Source organism: Gavialis gangeticus, unplaced genomic scaffold (genome assembly GCF_001723915.1).
Source record: "Gavialis gangeticus isolate Ggan-Ray unplaced genomic scaffold, GavGan_comp1, whole genome shotgun sequence".
NCBI classification, from domain to species: Eukaryota; Metazoa; Chordata; order Crocodylia; family Gavialidae; genus Gavialis; species Gavialis gangeticus.
The window spans coordinates 12,821,359-12,833,402 of NW_017729028.1; positions in this window are offsets into that span (position 1 = coordinate 12,821,359).

Genomic DNA, 12,044 nt, shown 5'->3' on the forward strand with positions numbered 1-12,044 from the left:
CAGCTGATTCCCCCTCCTTTCCCAGAATTTCCCTTGCTAGGGCACTCAGATCCAAATCCAGCTCCAGATCTTCCTCTGACATTGGAAGGCTCGGCATGGGAAGTGAAATGGGGGTCAAGGAGACTGTTGTGCTAGTGCTGCTGCTTGTTGTCATGGTGCTGGCAGGGGGTGGGGGTGTTATGCCTGGTGCTTCTGGGGGAGATGCAGTCTCAGGCACAGGCAGTGGCACTGACACTGCTCCCCTTTCCTTGCTGCTCCTGGAAGCCTCATCCCTGCTAGTTGTAAGAAAGAGGCTGCATCTCAGTTTGGGGTGGGGGCAAGGACTTACACCTTTCTGTCTACCCCTTCTTCCGCCCTCCTTGAATGCTTGTCAGCTGCCTTTCCACCACATTTCATGGTGTGTTTAATAGTTTCTTGTTTTTAGAAAAAATATATAAATGTATCTCCCTTCCTATATAAATTCTATAGTGTAATATCCAATATAATTATAAAATTGAAAAGAATGAATCAATTAATATAATAATAAAATAAAAGGGCCTAGAAAAAAGCAAAAGGTATTCTGGAATGCCACTTGCTAGGCTAGGCTAGCAAGTAGGAAATCATTCAAATCAATGGTAGTAGTAACTTTGTTGTCTAATGCTCCTGAGCTGCTGGAAGATAGCTCAGTAACTGTCAGACCCCAAGGCAGAAGGCAGGCCAGTTCAAATAATGCTGCTTTTTATGATGTTTTTCCATCCCTCCCCAGAGCACTGGGACTGGAAGGAACCTCAGGGAAGGATCACAGGCACTGGCCAGCTACACATTCAGTCTGAGAACAGTCCTTCCCTCCTCTTCCCTCTTCTTCTCCCTCCCTCTCCTTACTTTCACTTTCCCTGCAGGCAAGCCCAGCTTGAGCTTCAAAACTGAAATGTTTCAAAAGTTTTGAAATGTTTCAACTGCCCTCATTTCATTTTAAGGCTGTTTTGAAGCCCTTCATTTCATTTTGATTTTGTTGTTTCAAGCTCAAAACGAGTTGAAACAGCGTTAAAATGAAACAGCTGGTGAAATTTTGCATGACCCTTTAGGACACCAGACTTGATGATCTTACAGGTTCCTTCCAATTCTGCAATTCTATGATTATGTAATTCTTTTAATCAAACCTAGAGTTTTACATGTTTGCAACACAATAACTAGCACTAGTTTTTCTGGGTCTGCTACAAATTGAATTTTTACTATAGTACCTTGACCTGTCCAAATGAGCACGCACGTGCCTCTTGCATAATCCCAAACCAGTTTGAGATGCTGCAAGAGGCATGCTGTGAATGAAAAAATGTTGCAAATATGCAGTGCAGGCTCAACATCTGATACTTGAATATCAAAAATAGTGAGGGGGCTGGAGGGCATGACTTATGAGGAAAGACTGAGGGAGCTGGACTTATTTATTCTAGAGAAGAAGAGACTGAGAGTGGACTTGATAGCAGCCTTTAACTACCTGAAGTAGGGTTTGAGAGAGGATGGAGCTGGACTGCTCTCAGTGGTGGCAGATGACAGAACAAGGAACAATGGTCTCAAGTTGCAGCAAGGGAAGTTAGGTTAGATATTAGGAAGAATTTTCTCACTAGGATGGTAGTAAAACACTGAAACAGATTACCCAGAGAGGTGGTGGAATTTCCATCCTTGGAGTTTCCAAACCCAGCTAGACAAAGCTTCAGCTGGGATGATCTAGCTGGGGATGGTCCTGCTCTGAACAAGGGGTTGGACTAGATGACCTCCTGAGTTCCCTTCCAATCCTAACTTTCTTTGATTCTATGATTCCTGTGCCATGCAAATCACATTTCCATCCAAGAATGAGGCAACATTGGTTAGCCTAGGCACTACTCAGTTTATCTTAGGCATCATGGCACAGGGAGATCTATCAGGTCTCCTCCTCCATGTAAAGAACTGCTCTGCACTTGGTTCTCAACAGTGATGGATCAGAGTTTTAGACTGATAATTCCAATATGATCAGCAGTGTTAATATGAATACTTCTTCTCCCTTTCCTTCCACTCCCATCTTTCAGCTCAGTTGAAGGACTGTGCTAATAATTGTAGATGCATGAAATGACACAGGTATAAGTTATTATGATTCAATCATTACATATGCATTATGCTGTTGGGATGCTTATCTACAAAGTACTAAGATACTGATAAATGCTTCTTTTTAACCCCTTTAAAAAGGAAGCAGGAGCTGCCATGTTGTCCAGAAGCAATTCCCCCATCCTTTTTAAAGTGACTAAAACTTACATCTAGCCTTAGACTGATTAAATATACACTATCTTCTCATCTATTAGCTCAGGTTGTCTGCAGACTTAGGCAGACAGCTTTGCATTAGTTAAAATTCATTTCACATCTTGAAAGACAATTAAAGATTTTGATTCCTTGAAAAGTGACATCTCAAGTGTGCAGCCAGCCATGTGATCATGTCAATGTGCTGTTCACAGGGCCTTGTTATCTGTTTATGAATATACTGTCAATGGAGAATAGAATAACATTTGGATGTTCAAATACAAGAACTGAGTGTGTAAGACCATGTGTAGTCACTCATCATCTATCAATGTCTAACTCTTTAATATGTTGGGCCAAATCTGGCTAACCCTGGGACCACTTTTGCAATACTGTACTGACTGAAACTATACAAATTAAATTATGGCCTTCTTACTTGAAAAGCAATTATCAGGCTTGGACTTACCCATAACTGAACCCCTGAAAGAACTTCTTGAACCTTCTAAATTCAGTAGGAACCCATGATGCTTTTAGGGGAATGCTCTGCCTTACAGTATTACACTCACAGCTCCTGCAAATCCTTATTTCTTTCACACAAATACCTCTACTCAAATGAGTGTATTTGTTGTCAACAGAACTGCCTTTATAAGTAAGGTTACTTCCAAGGGTAAGGGCTTGCTGGGTCTTGTCCATAATAGAAAACTTGTGGGTTAAAAGTGAGATATTTTCCTTACATGATGCCTGAAGAAGGGTGTTTGTGCCTGAAAACTTGCAAAAAACTTTTCCCCAACTATTTTAGTTGGTCTAATAAAAAATATCACATCAACCCAAAGAACCTTGCGTTCCTATTTCCTTACATAACACATTTATATGGCAAAGGTACTAGCCTTTATGTTGAAGTGAATCCAAATTTGGCTCTCCTATAGATAGGAATTCATGCTGCCTGAGCTGCACAATTATTTCTTTTCCTGATGTACTGCTGGTAATTTTCAGAAATATCAAAGGGGTGTCTGATGTTTTCTTCTATGACTTTTCTAATTATTTTAGTAGAAGCAAACTACACAATATGGCAGCTCTGAACCACAAAGCCAGAGATAAAATTATAAAACATTTGATCATGAACGTTCACGAAGCAGACTGTATATTTCACATAAAAATATGTAGACCTTATGTTGCATTTATCTCTTTACTTACAGGAAATATGAATACATTTCTTCATGTTAAACCACCAATGAATTCAGAATATTTAAATGCCAGGCTCATTTGCAGCCATTTCAGCCTGTCTGTTTTCCTCTGCAAAGACTTATATTATAGATAAAGTTAGTTTTGCAAGTAATTGAAAAGAACCTGCTTGTTTTACTCATGAGTGTAGTCCCAATGGCCCAATGGCCCCAGTGTCAGTGTAATTTAATTTTACCTCAGCAAAATAAGCACAATTTTCTAAACCTATATTAATAAAATGAAGCAGCATCTTAGCAGACAGGTATAGGATTCAAAATTAGTTGCTTTTATAATATGGGTTATGAATAAACATGAGAGGTGAAATGTATCACCTCCTAGGGCAAAATTCTGATGTAAATCAGGAGTAATGCCAGTGGAGCAAATTCTCCAAAAGAAGAACTGGTTGTTTTATAGACTGGTTGTTTTCTTGTTGCAATCTAAATTAACAGAGGCTTTTATTGATTCTGTGAGAGACTTGCAGTCTTCAGGGTAAACCATGGGCTGCTTTATTAGGCATTCCATGCTACGTATTCTCTCTGCTAAAACACAGAGCACAAGTTTTATCACTTAAGAAAAATTATAAGAATATGAAAGAAAACTGAGCCTAATTCTGTTTGATTTGCCTGGACAAGAATGTCCACGATAGTAAGCAGGTCTTATCTTGGGGTTACTCCAATTCAGACTCTCAGCTTTCCAGAATTATTCCACAGCAAAATCTTCGCAATGTTTCCCCAGTTTAATTTTCAGTTATTCAAGTACTAGAATTTTCACCATGATAAAAAAGGTGTAGCAGCATTTGGAGGAGCATAATAAATTAAGTATGTTACATTACAGACAACAAAACTAAGACCAAAACAATATATGGGAGTCTGCAGTGAAATGATAAATCATTTAATAAGGCTCTTCACCCTAGTTTTTTGGTGTTTGCATTTTGTCATTATGACCCTGAAGCTAACATCCCTCTTCCAGCAGTGCTCCCAGGTAACGTTCAAGGCAAGCAAATGAAATGTCCATAAACTTATACACGAACCTATCCATATTCTAATAAATGAAAGACATGTTCAGTTCTAAAACTGGGTGCCAGCTAGTGAGGATGGATGCTTATTGTTTTATTTAAATCAGCTTTCCTATAATTGTGTTGAAACTTTAATGTAACAGAGAATATTTTCAGATCCCAGAAGTTGTCTTTTGCTATAACAATGATCCCAACCAAAACAAGAAGATTCAGTGCTGGTTATACCTCTTTTTCTTAAATAAGTAAATGACAGCCTGAAATGGTTCAAAATGTTTGTGGTATGGTTGAAGATACAATGATAAATTGGAGTTCAGTCCACAAGACTGAACTTAGAAAACTTCCATCCTTCAAAGTGGGCTTTTGGAGCACTGCTCCAGTAAGAGAAGGGGAGTCAAAGTCCAAAATAGTTTGAAATACATTTTCAATAGAGCTTGATTTATTTGACAAAAAGGATCATATGGTAAGGCTGACTAAAATACTATGGACAGGACTCAATGAAACAGGAGGCTTCTTACAATCCTCATGTTACTATTATGGGAGAAAGAAGGAAAAAGCAAGATTGCATATATGGGAAAAGAGTGTGATGTTACTTTTAAATAGATGTTCAGTGCCTGATGCTGTGTTACCCTGGGGTGTTGGGAGGTCCTTTTAGGGTGTTGCAAGGTGCAGCTCAATAGTAGCACTGTTCAATATTATCACCTACATGTGATTCACAAGATAAGCCTCGAGCTTTCAAACAGGGAAGTCAAAACGTTCTGGAACCTGTTTTGGTCTTGCTGAAGTCTTTGCAACAGAATAAATGCTCTATTACATTACCAAAGTCAAAAAACGAATGAAAGCTAAAAACTGGCATTGTCTGAGGGGTACCTTGAGCCTAACAAGGTTGAGAACCACTATTTTACACAGGCATTCTTTCAATAGGCATGCTTCATAAACTACCATTTTTGTAAATGACATGATTAATTTATACTCCATCATGATCAAGTACAAGAATGGTATTAGAGGGTGCATAAGTGGAGAGTCATAATGGAAAACTAAATGGGTTTGGAGGACAGGGTTAAAGAAGGAGTTCTATATTCAGTTTATGTCTTTATAGAAAATTCTATACAGGAATAATACAAGGGACAGATTATAAAAACCCTATATTTACAAAAGCGGATGTTAATATGCTATCTTGTACTCTGTAAGATGAAAAAAGATTGAATGCTCTGTTTCTCAAAAGGATACACGCATTTAAAAATCTGATTAGCTAAGCCACTTGAAGGAAAATATAAAATTTGGAAGAGTGCTGGGGGAAATCAATGATCAAAAATGAATTCTCCTGTTGATAATGAATCAAAATAAATTCCTAAAAATACAATTATTCCTGGCATTTTTGTAATATCTAAATGAAAGTCATTTGTTGTAGTTATTGCCACTTACAGTACAAGATCTCATCAGCTAAGAAAACCAAGCTAGTCTAATTTTGCATATTCCTGCTGCATTTATCTGGTGTCTTGCTTATTTCTCAAGCACTTACTTCCATCCCACAATGTTGATGTTGATGAAAAACCCATTTTGCCCAAACAACTGATGCAGGAGCATGGTTATCAATTACATTTATAACATTATTTGGCTCTGACATTGTGGCTGTTGTTGAAACTGCCCCTTTCTCCCACAGGCCTAATTAGCATTTCCTACTTCACTGAAGCTGATAATGGAACCCAATGGCCAAAAGATAACTGGAGGATCCTTTTAATAATCTTGTTTGTCCTGACATAATGACAGCTCCATTCATGTGCTGAATAATTTGCTTATTCAGCAAGCTGCCTTGGATGATTCACTTTTGCTTTCTCTCTGTTGAAAGGAATATCAGCAGTCTGGAGATAAACCCAGCAATGGTTTTTGTTGTTCTTGTTGTTGTTTTTTAAAAACAGAAGTTTAATGGCCTTCATTTTAATTCTGCAAATCTTGTTCAGGTTGACTAGAATGAGAATATTGACCTTCTAAATAGTATGTGGACTTAATCAGGAATGAATCCCTGTTGTTTTTAACTAAGAATGTTGTAGACTTTCCAGTATAGAATATAAGCTTATCTACAAAGTGTTTGTTTTGTTCCCAAAAGACCATCTCTGATTTGGTGCACCTGCATCTCCTGTCAGAGCCTCCTGACAGTGACCTTCAGTGCTAAAACACTATTATACATCTCGGTTATCTCCAACCTCAACCACTGCAATCCTGTATTTGCCAGCTTTCCCCCTTAAAACCCCCCCCCCCCCCGAACATATTCTCCATTTAGAATGCCAGAGAAAGAGCATTTCTTCTATTGCTAGTCAAGGTCAATAGTCTCAAGAGCCTTATCTAATTTCCTTATGTTGGCTGCTTCTTCTGTAGAGCACTTAAATTTTCTTATTCACATTCAAAGCGACCCATAAGTCTACACCTGCCTACCTATTACCTGTTACTTTTTTGCTTATACATCTTCCTGCATCATCCAGTCAACCCAACCCTGTTTTCTTGCCTCTGTTGACTTGTCTTCCTAGCATTTTTATGAAAAAACTGAAATAGTTTAATTTTATTTGGAACAAGTGGATAAAGTATGTTAATTAGTATTAATCAAGCTCCATTAGATTCTGGAATTCTAGTTATTGAAGGTTTTCTAGATTCCACAATAACTCACAGCTCTGTGGTCATTTTATGCAAACTGTATTGTACTTTTGAGTTCTTCAGTTTTTGGCTGACCAATCTGAGAGACCACAAGCCTCCCACATTTCAGAAATTGCTTGGGACCTGATATCATGGTGAGGTATCTCACCTCTCCCCTACTCACTGAGATACCTCAGATTCAGAAAATCTTTGCTCTGCTTTATACAAATTTGGAAATGCTCTGACAAAGTTTACCATGGCATTATATATATGTGAACATCGTTTCCTATTCTTGCGACAATTAGAGGACCTAAATTCTGCAGGGAACCAAAACTGCATTGCTGTAGGGCAACGTGTAGATGTGCCCAATGAATTGAGAAGACTTGGTGTTGACTTCTGCAGGTAGTTCTTGGCATCTCAGAACGAGCTCCCAAATGCTGCTTCTGTTGGCAGAAGGGAACACAGACAGGTCAGATAAGGTTTATGTAAACATCAGAAATATGGGTGAGTATATGAACTGGCCTGAAGCTTTTGAAATTAATCTGTGGCTGATTAATAGATTAATAAACTGAACCTTTTGAAATTAATCTACAGCTGAAAAAATATAACTCCTTATCTGAAATGCCAACATTTTTTGAAGGGAACTACACTGTAAAAGTGACAAGTAATCAGCAGTGTGGGAATGAATTTTAAGAGAGAAAAACAGAAACGGAATATTAAAGCTGTTTCTCTATTTTTTCTGTCCTTTCATCAGTACAGTGTAATGCTACAAGCTAGGCTAAATCAGTCAGTGGTTCTCTGCTCAAGATTTATATGTAGCACTTTGAAACCATGACTTCACTTGTCATATCCCTCCACTAAATCTTGGAACATTTTGAAACTGGAGGAGGAAAACACTGTGGGGCACAGCTGCTAAACTGCAATAGAGGAGAAAACCTTGGCAAGGCTTTTAAACTTTCTTCTTTCTCTCCCTAAAACTGCCAGTGGGTGGGACTTTCAAAAAGGTCTAAATGACTGTAAGAAAAAAGTCTCATGAAAATTTAGTTTGAGCTGTGCTCCTGATTGTAATGTGGGGGTGAGGTGGGTTTTCTGCCGGGGGAAAGTTCTGATATGTTATTGGCACAAGCATGGGAGCTGGGGCAGCATGGGTTCTTAAAGCCCATGGTTGACAGCCCAGAGTCTGTGAGTTCAAAGCCATAGTAGAAGAACTTGCAGTGGAGTGGAGGCCTGTCAGATTCTAACAAAACTAAATTATCTCAACTACTTTGTCTCACACAGACATGAGGGAGGAAGGAAGGAATGACCATACAGTATAGTTGGGAGTTATATAGCTGGCAACCCCAAACCTAAAAAAAGGTGTTTTGTTTCTGAAAGCTTGTCTAACATCTCCCCCAGATATATAGTGGGTCCAATTACATGTATGTTGCCCTGTGTTCCTGACTCATTTATGCCCAATGGAACATCCTTTTTCTGGAAGTTTTAAAGGATACTAAGGCTTTGGGAAATTTCCTTCTACTGAAAGTCAGTAGAGTTTGGGTATATAAAGGGAAATTTATAGAAAATGCAAAGGTGAAGTCAGGCCCACTGAAATTTTGTGGGAGTTGGGTAAAGCTACCGGTAGCTATCTGGTGTGACTGAAACAGTGGCTTAGTAGCATTTTGCAAATAGGGATTTTTGTTCCCATTTGAATTTTCAGAGCATAGCCCTCACTACAGTGCCTAAATCAAAAGGAAGGTGGCTATCTTAGGCTGTGTTGCATGCACACTTGTAAGCTCTTCTGAGAAACAGAACAGCCTAAATGTGCAGTACCATACAAAAATTATCATACTACACCTGATTTAGACAGGCTCCTGAACAATTCTCATTCAACATTGATTTCTGATTGATACCTGGTACTGCACTGTGCTTTAGTACTTCCTTTTGGTAATAAAGCATAGCGCACTAACCCCCTGTATTGCTCTGTGTGCATAGCACATGGCTAGTTTTCACCACTACTTCACTGTAGCAGCACGCTAAAATAGGGGAGAACACTGCTATAGTGAAGTAGCTGCCGATCATATGTAGACTCACGTGATTGCTACATCACTGTACCACGTCACAGGGTGATGTAGGGCAACATGTAGATGCACTCTATAAATACTTAAAACTGAGATGAAAGTCCTTTGGTGGTCAATGAGAGTTTTTGCATACACTTTAATGGATCAGTCCCTCTGGTAGTTGGATTGGCTATTTCATGGATTCCTGAAATAATGATATATTTCACCGAGACCCTTATAAGTTATACATAAGAGGGAAAGTAGTGGCTGGGGGTGGGGGGAGAGATGGAATTATTCAGGTGCCCCCCTTGGCTTCTGCTCCAGTGACTAAGTGAAGAGGCTTTACAGAAACAGAAGTAAAGATACTATTATTCTGTTGTCTTTGTATGCCAGTTTTAAGGACCCCTTAGCAGTGTAATTTCTTATGCATAGATTATAATTAACATGGCTGGGGTCAGACAGGTAGTTACTGTTATGGAAGCTTGGTCAAATGATGTGGAGAGGTTCCAAAAATCAGTGTTTTTAACATTTATCTCAAAGTAAAGTTGAATATAAGAGCTTGGCTCTCCAAAATGGATTTAGTGCCCTTTTAAGGTCCTGAAAGGTTGCCAAGATATAAATTGAACTTCTAAATTTGATCTTGATTTAAAAAAAAATATATGCAGTTCCATTAAAAAAAAAAAAAGTTTAAGGATCTGGTCAACAAAATATTGCTCCTGGCTGTTTGTTCTTAAAATCTGAAACACAAATTATTAAAAACATTTAAAACTGTCCAATTACTCACACATTGGAAACCAGTGTGGCTAGTCACTAAGGTTAAAGGATGGGGTTTTAAATATAGATAAGGATTTTTCATAAATGGGAACCCTCTATTGCCACTGTACTCTACTGCCACCTATTGACTAGGGGATGTAGCTGATGATACAGACTCATCAGGAACATCCTTCATTTTGCTAAATCCATGACTCCTGGCAGATGTCAAGATCTGACAAGTAGTAATGGCGTGATAGGGTTGCCCAATCCCAAAATTGCACAGCCTTCCATGCACAAAAGTTGGGATTGGGGAAATTTCTGGTGTATCTTCAGCAGTAACCTTTAGACATAAGTTGCAGGTACTTATCACACACTGATGAGATGGAAAAAAATTCTACAGACTTATCTGATGCTTATATTAGAAATGGAATACCACATCCACTTCATTATGTTGGTTACCCCTAGATGTTTGATTCCAAAGAAACACATCAACATGGAAAAAAAACAGAGTAAAAAGCATTGATGTGGCTTCATGTTTAGAAAGAAAATCAGAATTTGGAGGCACTTACTCAGATTTTAGGTCCTACTCTCCTTTGTACAAGTCACCTTCCCCGTCTCTGTGCATGTTCGGAAGAATATATTCCAACCTTTTATGTTCAATGTTATCTGTAAAGGCACAAAGACTCTAAATCCCCCAAAGATTAGCCCCAGAAAAAAACCACAGCTGTTGACTTTTGCTGGAGGAAGAAGGCCATCTTATCTTGTAGCCTGGGGTTTGAGAAATTTGTGTTTTAGGCCCTGCTGAGCTAGAAGAGATTTGAACTGATATCTTCCATTTCCTAGCAAAAAGACCACACCGTAAACTCATGGGTTAGGAGATCCAAGAACACTTTCCACCTCTCCTGTTGAAGCAGACTCAGTAACAGCTGAGAGGGGAAGATAGATGGGGACAGAGGCATGCATCCAGAAAAGTGTGCATGTGTGGATTGTGGTGCCTCAAAACTGTCTGAGGCGCTGCAAACCGCATATAGCACACTTGCAACTGTTTGCCACACTGCTAGTTTGCAGCATGGCAACAAAATTTGGCACCGGGAGATCCCCATATAAAAAAAACAAACCAACCAACCAAAACAAAACAAAAAAAACTGAAGAAAAAAGCAGCACAGCACATGCAGCAGCATGCACAACCAGAAATGGAGTCTGGCCATTCAGAGCCACTCTCTGCCTGTCATACAGGCTCCATGTGGCTGAATCAGTACCACTGTTGCCCTGGAAGGCCCCCAGGACCCAGATAAGTCTTCTGGGGCCAGCACCTGTACCCCACCCAGGACAATTTGGCACATGCCAGAGCATGCATGCAGGGGCATGTCCGGGGGCACAAAACAGGGACACAAATATGTGATGCTGCTAGTTGTTCCACGCCAAATGCATGCCCCTACACGTGGAGGTGTACTCAAGGAAAACAAGCCAGAGAGCATCTGGTCTGTGTTCAGTGAGCTTTCTCTGCAAACAAGAGAGTCCTTAGTTGCGAAATATTGGTTGGATATAGTAAAAATGTTATAAATGATTATTAAAATACAAATGATAAATAATAGCACGAGATAAATCAAATAAGTGATCGTTCAAATATGGATTTCTTGATATCTGCAGCTTAGAGTTTAAACAATGTGGGATATAACTATTATCTCCATAGAACAAGACAAACCTGTTTTCTTGATAAAGACTGCATAATCCACTGATTTTTTCCATTTCCTGTGCTGTCCAATTTAGGGTGAGCTGTTTTAGCTTATAGGTTACTACATGATTCATATATCCTTGTTCCTTTCACTTTTCCTTGGCAACAGGCTATATTTTGTTTAAGCAGGGGGGTGAGCCATCTGATGTGTTGGGCACAGAATAAAACATTAAGACATTTTTGCAAATACAGACTCAATAATATTCATTAAATCTTTGAAATTGCTTGGGAGCCAGGAGCAGGGACGAGATGAGGGATCCAGGCACACGTGTGTCCCACACGCACGTGTGCCCCCTTACCTGACCTGAAGCAGAGGTGGACGCAGCAGCAGTGGAGCCAGCAGTGGGGGCAGCAGCAGCTGATCCCCCTAAGGTAAGTGGGCAAAGGGACTGGATGCAGCTGAGCCGGATCTGGAGGG